The sequence below is a fragment of the Palaemon carinicauda genome, chromosome 43 (genome assembly GCF_036898095.1).
Source record: "Palaemon carinicauda isolate YSFRI2023 chromosome 43, ASM3689809v2, whole genome shotgun sequence".
NCBI lineage: Eukaryota > Metazoa > Arthropoda > Malacostraca > Decapoda > Palaemonidae > Palaemon > Palaemon carinicauda.
This window is the reverse complement of record NC_090767.1, coordinates 41,552,132-41,558,149: the sequence shown is the minus strand read 5'-3', so window position 1 is coordinate 41,558,149 and position 6,018 is coordinate 41,552,132. Positions and strand designations below refer to the sequence as shown.

Here is a 6,018-nt window from a genome sequence, read left to right as displayed (position 1 = left end):
CACAGGTCACGGAATCATTACCGTATTCCCTTTCGCCACTGCATCCCTTCCAGCTCATAGTATCTATTACGAGGACAAGTCGGTCCCTCGCTGGTGGAGGAGCGCCGCGGCGCGGGTCTCTTCGCTGCTTCTTTCTCTCGCTCGGACCCGCGGCCACCGGCACACGCTGCCAGCCAGCAGAGGACACCTACTAAACATTATTCTCTCCGTTTAGAGGCCTGGGATCACATGGGACACAGGAACTTTATCCTTGGGCTTAGGCCTGACTCACCCATGTTCAACTGATGTTGACATGGAACCCTTCTCCACATCAGCCAACGAGGCTCTCTCTTGATTATTTGCTACTACCACCAAGATCTGCACCAGCGGCGGCTCCAGTCCGGCTCACGCCGAGTCCCTTCGACGCTCACCGCTGCGACCCTTCTACTCGCCGGGGCTTCCATAGCGCCTCTCTCAGCGCCAAAAACAGTGCCCCGGAGGCCGAGTATCGGGAGAATGCTTGAGCGCCATACCATTTTAAGGGCTAGTTGCTTCGGCAGGTGAGTTGTTACACACTCCTTAGCGGATTCCAACTTCCAAGGCCACCGCCCTGCTGTCTTTAGCAACCAACACCTTTTTGTAGTGTCTACATTAGCATTCCTTTAGGCCCCTTAACTCGTACGTTTGGTTCATCCCACAGCGCCAGTTCTGCTTACCAAAAGTGGCCCACTAGGCACTGTGATTCTTTGCATCATAGAGCTTCACATCTCAAGCAAGCTCCACGTCTCACCCATTTAAAGTTTGAGAATAGGTTGACGGCATTGCACCACCAAGGCCTCTAATCATTCGCTTTACCGGATGAAACTCAACTCTCCGAATGCCAGCTATCCTGAGGGAAACTTCGGAGGGAACCAGCTACTAGATGGTTCGATTAGTCTTTCGCCCCTATACCCAGCTCTGACAATTGATTTGCACGTCAGAACTGCTTCGGACCTCCACCAGAGTTTCCTCTGGCTTCGTCCTCACCAGGCATAGTTCACCATCTTTCGGGTCCCAACGGCTGCGCTCTCAGGTACTTGGCGGCGGACCACAGGTTGAGGGAGCCCGAGAGCCCCCCGTGCCCCGGGCCGCACTACGCCAAGTCTTCGGCCTGCGCCCCAACTCCCGCCGGCCGTTGCGGCCGGCGGGCCGCCCGCCCTGGCACCGCCGGTACCAGCCCAGGATATTCTCTCAACCTAGCTGGCCCGACAGGCCTCAGCAGACAGGGGATCGGCCTGCCCAAAACAGAGCTCACTTTCATTTCGCCTCCGGGATTAGATCACCCTTAGACTCGCGCACATGTTGGAGTCCTTGGTCCGTGTTTCAAGACGGGTCGGGTGGATTACCAATCACTCTCAGGTGGCGAGAGGCCGCATTCTTCTCTCCGCGGCCTCCTTGCAGTGACCGCCGCTTGGGCCCGGTCAGTACCGTCGTCGGTCATCACCCGCGCCACCAGTCCGAAACGACCCTCGGATCCTAAGCAGCGGGTCGCCACCAACTCTACTCGAGGGAGAAATAAGCCCGCAGGCCACGGCACGACAACCACGGGGCCGCGGCAACTAACTGCGTAGCCGGGTCCTCTCACTGAAAAGCAGCTTGAACCGCGGTTGCCGCCCGCACCCTGCCAGCTGAATCCCCTCTTTCGACCTTCACGGTTCCACCCGTTTGAGCTTCTAATGGTTTCACGTCCTCTTGAACTCTCTCTTCAGAGTTCTTTTCAGCTTTCCCTCACGGTACTTGTCAAATATTGGACTCGTGGTAGTATTCAGCCGTAGATGGAGTTTACCACCTACTTAGGGCTGCAGTACTAAGCAACCCGACTCTACGGTAAAGACCCCTCCGCCCAAGCTGCCTAAAACCTTTTTACAGGCGCTGCCACACGGGCCTACCACCCTCCTCGGGGCTGCATTCAAGCAATGACTTAGGCGGTGAGCAGCTCGAGCGGTACGGATCCACCGAAACGCAACACCCCTCGACGGCCGCATAGGACCGCGAGGTTATGCGCTGGGATGGTCCCCTTTCAGTCGCCCTTACTCGGGGAATCCCGGTTGGTTTCTTTTCCTCCGCTTATTAATATGCTTAAATTTGGCGGGTTGTCTCCCCCGCGGACGAGGTCTTAAAAAACTTGCGCCTTCCAGGGCCCAGACAGAGCAGGACGTCCGGATCAGCTAGCGGCGTCGTCCTGGGATTCTGAGGCGGAGGAGCGGCCTTCATTCTTCGGAGTGCAGGCGACTGCTGCAGCCAGCGGCAGGCAGAGCGGCTAGACCAACGTCGTCGTCCTCTCTCGCAAGGACTCCGTCCGTCCGGCGGTGACCGCTCCCCAGGGCAGCGCAGAGGCGGCGGTAGCCGTAGCTGCTTTACTACTCGACGGCACCCTCTCTCCCAAGCGCAGCAGCACCGTTCATCAAAAGGCTCTCTCCCGCTTCGTCCTCCGGACAACAGCTCACCTTCGTTCCTTCCTTCCTTCCTCCCTCCCTCGCACCAACGGACGGGGTCCCTCCCAGCAGCACTCGCAAGAAAATGATTCTCTTCGACCCACTGCTCTCTCTCGGGATGAGGCCAGTCTCGTTACCCGCCCGAGTGCACCAGCGGCCCCGGCCCTTCGTCCTTCCATCTTCTGCTCTCGCACAGACACAGATGGCAGGAGGAGCTGGCCGCGAGCCCGGCACTCAAACAGATGCTGCTTCCTTCTCACGAAGCCACGAAACATGACCCGGGACAAGACCCGAATGCTGCTTAGGCACTCAGGATAGGTACCCTGGATGGCCTCTGCTTCTCTTCACCTGAGAGCAGGATTGTCCACCGTAGTCCCAGACACCAGGCCACCGCGCCGCCGCCGCCAGCTGGGAACAGCCAGCCGGACAGCAGCAGCAGCAACGGGGCCCAGTCCAGGGACACGGCGACATTTCACACTTGAGGGAATGGACCGACAGCCCACAGAAATAGTGGGCGGCGGCCCGACATCCCCATCTCGCCACGGTTCACGGTAGCCGCGGCCGCCCCTTCCAGTGGCGCTCGCCTCCGGCCGGCCCCCTTCTCTCCGGGGGCCGCACACTTGGCGCCGCTGCCAGCCAGGGCCTGCCGCAGCAATACCCTTCACCAGGATGGATGCTTAACAGACACTCGTCCGGGAGTGGCGAAGACACTGGTCAGTGCCCTCGCCGCAATGTGCGTTCAACTGGTCGATGCATCTCATAATCTTACGATTCACATGCCGACACGCATTTTGCTGCGGTCTTCATCGACCCACGAGCCGAGCGATCCACCATTAGAAGTTGTTCAGATTGGAAATTATTACAAAAACATGGGCTAAGCGTGACTTCCATCACGGCCCGCCACGGACATGCCAGCGTGGCTGGCCTTCCTCCGACGGCCGTGCTTCTCTCTCTCTCTCCGACCGTCATCACTACGGGGACAGTAGTACTCGACGTCGTCTCCGGCCAGCGGCGTAACCCCGCCTAAAGCGTGCCGCACCGGGCCGCCACCTCTTCCTTCTCTCTGGCGACGCGGACGACAGTGGCTCCACAGCCCTCGAGACGTCTTTGTACTGACTGCCCCCCCTCCACCAAAAACCACCTCTAGAGCCCCACACTAGCTCTCCATCTAGCTCCGTGCGCCCCAGGGCAGCACAGCCGAGCCATCCATCAGTAATGATCCTTCAGCAGGTTCACCTACGGAAACCTTGTTACGACTTTTACTTCCTCTAAATGATCAAGTTTAGACATCTTTCCGGCCCGTCCAGGCGAGTCGGCGGAATCCCATAGCTGGGAGAAACCCGCCGCCCCAGTCCAAGACCGCCAGTCCGAAGGCCTCACTAAATCATTCAATCGGTAGTAGCGACGGGCGGTGTGTACAAAGGGCAGGGACTTAATCAACGCAAGCTGATGACTTGCGCTTACTGGGAATTCTTCGTTCATGGGAAACAATTGCAAGCCCCAATCCATATCACGAATGGTTTTCACGCGATTTCCCGCTCCTCTCGGAGAAGGACAACCCGCTAACCCATTCAGTGTAGCGCGCGTGAGGCCCAGGACATCTAAGGGCATCACAGACCTGTTATTGCTCAATCTCCTGCAGCTATACTCGCTGCTCATCCCTCTAAGAAGACTGTGTCGAACGGGGCCCATGCACCAAAACGCCTGTCCACTATTTAGTAGGCCAGAGTCTCGTTCATTACCGGAATTAACCAGACAAATCACTCCACCAACTAAGAACGGCCATGCACCACCACCCACCAAATCGAGAAAGAGCTCTTAATCTGTCAATCCTTCTGGTGTCCGGGCCTGGTGAGGTTTCCCGTGTTGAGTCAAATTAAGCCGCAGGCTCCACTCCTGGTGGTGCCCTTCCGTCAATTCCTTTAAGTTTCAGTTTTGCAACCTTACTACCCCCGGAACTCAAAGACTTGAGGTTTCCCGTGGGCGTCTCGCCACGTCATGGGAATAACGACGGCGAATTGCTAGTCAGCATTGTTTAGGGTTAGAACTAGGGCGGTATCTGATCGCCTTCGATCCTCTAACTTTCGTTCTTGATCAATGAAGACATTCTTGGCAAATGCTTTCGCTGTTGTTCGTCCTACGACGGTCACTGAATTTCACCTCTCGCGTCATATTACAGACGCCCCCGACAGTCCTTCTTTATCATTACCTCTGGCTCCCACCACCAAGAAAATGGAACCGAGATCATCTTCTATCATTCCATGCAGGTAACATTCGGGCATTGTATTCGAGAGTAGCCTGCTTTGAGCACTCTCATTTATTCAAGGTGAACTGGCCGGCCGCGAGGGACACTCGGTGAAGAGCACCCCGGCAGAACCGGCTTGGCTTCCACTCACGGAAGCTGTTCGGAGCCTGACGGGGAAGCACCGGGCGGTGACCTCCCCAGCCAGTCCGGAACTGAGCTCGAACTACGAGCTTTTTAACCGCAACAACTTTAATATACGCTATTGGAGCTGGAATTACCGCGGCTGCTGGCACCAGACTTGCCCTCCAATTGGTTGTTGCTAAAGGATTTAAAGTGTGCTCATTCCAATTACGGAGACTCGGAAGAGTCCCGCATTGTTATTTTTCGTCACTACCTCCCAGAGCTGGGATTGGGTAATTTGCGTGCCTGCTGCCTTGCTTGGATGTGGTAGCCGTTTCTCAGGCTCCCTCTCCGGAATCGAACCCTGATTCTCCGTCACCCGTAACAGGCACTGTAGGCGCATGGCGTACAATCCACAGCATGATAAGGCCGAAACTAGAAAGATACGGAGCCGGTGCGGAGACCGTGCCCTCTGCGCAAAGTTATTCAGAGTCATCACAGCAAACTGAACGGACCGAGGCCCGCTTGGTTTTCAACTAATAAAAGCACTCCTCCCTTCCAGTCAGAGTTGTAATGGTCACGTATTAGCTCTAGAATTACCAGGGTTATCCGAGTAGTAGGTTTGGATCAAATGAATGATAACTGATTTAATGAGCCATTCGCGGTTTCGCCTTAGAGCGGCCTGTACTGACACATGCATGGCTTAATCTTTGAGACAAGCATATGACTACTGGCAGGATCAACCAGGTAGTTTGCTTACTTAATCTTTCTCTCTAAAGGCCGGGATCCACGTCCCAAAGATCGCGTCCTACTGCATCCCGTCGCCTCCGCCTTCTCTCGCAAAGACGAGACGGCTGCTGCTGCCGCTGCCGCTGCAGAGCTACTACGGGTGAGTTCGGACACGGGTCAGGCAGGAGCCCGTCCTATTTCCATCGCTCTCCTATCTCTGAATCAAGGGGCTGCTACTCTCTCTCAAGCAAAGCGGAACCCTTCATTGCCACAAGTTCTAAGTACTTTCCAACAGGAGGCCAGTCAACTCTACTCTGCTGGCCAGCGACAAAAACATTGTCTCATCGCTGGCTGGTCTGAGCAGAGCTAAACCAGACCCACCTCTCATTCTCAGAGACACGACACAGGGGAGGGCCTCTCTCGCAAGGCCCCCCCCCCACCCGCATCGCTCTCCTACATTGTCAACCCTCG

General features: G+C 56.4%; 1 non-coding gene across 1 annotated transcript; it reads right to left on the bottom strand.

The window, feature by feature from the left end:
* Positions 1–3,135: 3,135 nt before the first annotated feature.
* On the bottom strand, positions 3,136–3,295 carry LOC137634043 (5.8S ribosomal RNA). Its single transcript, XR_011042439.1, has one exon. It is a non-coding gene; the product is annotated as a 5.8S ribosomal RNA (ribosomal RNA).
* Between the last annotated feature and the right edge of the window lie 2,723 nt (positions 3,296–6,018).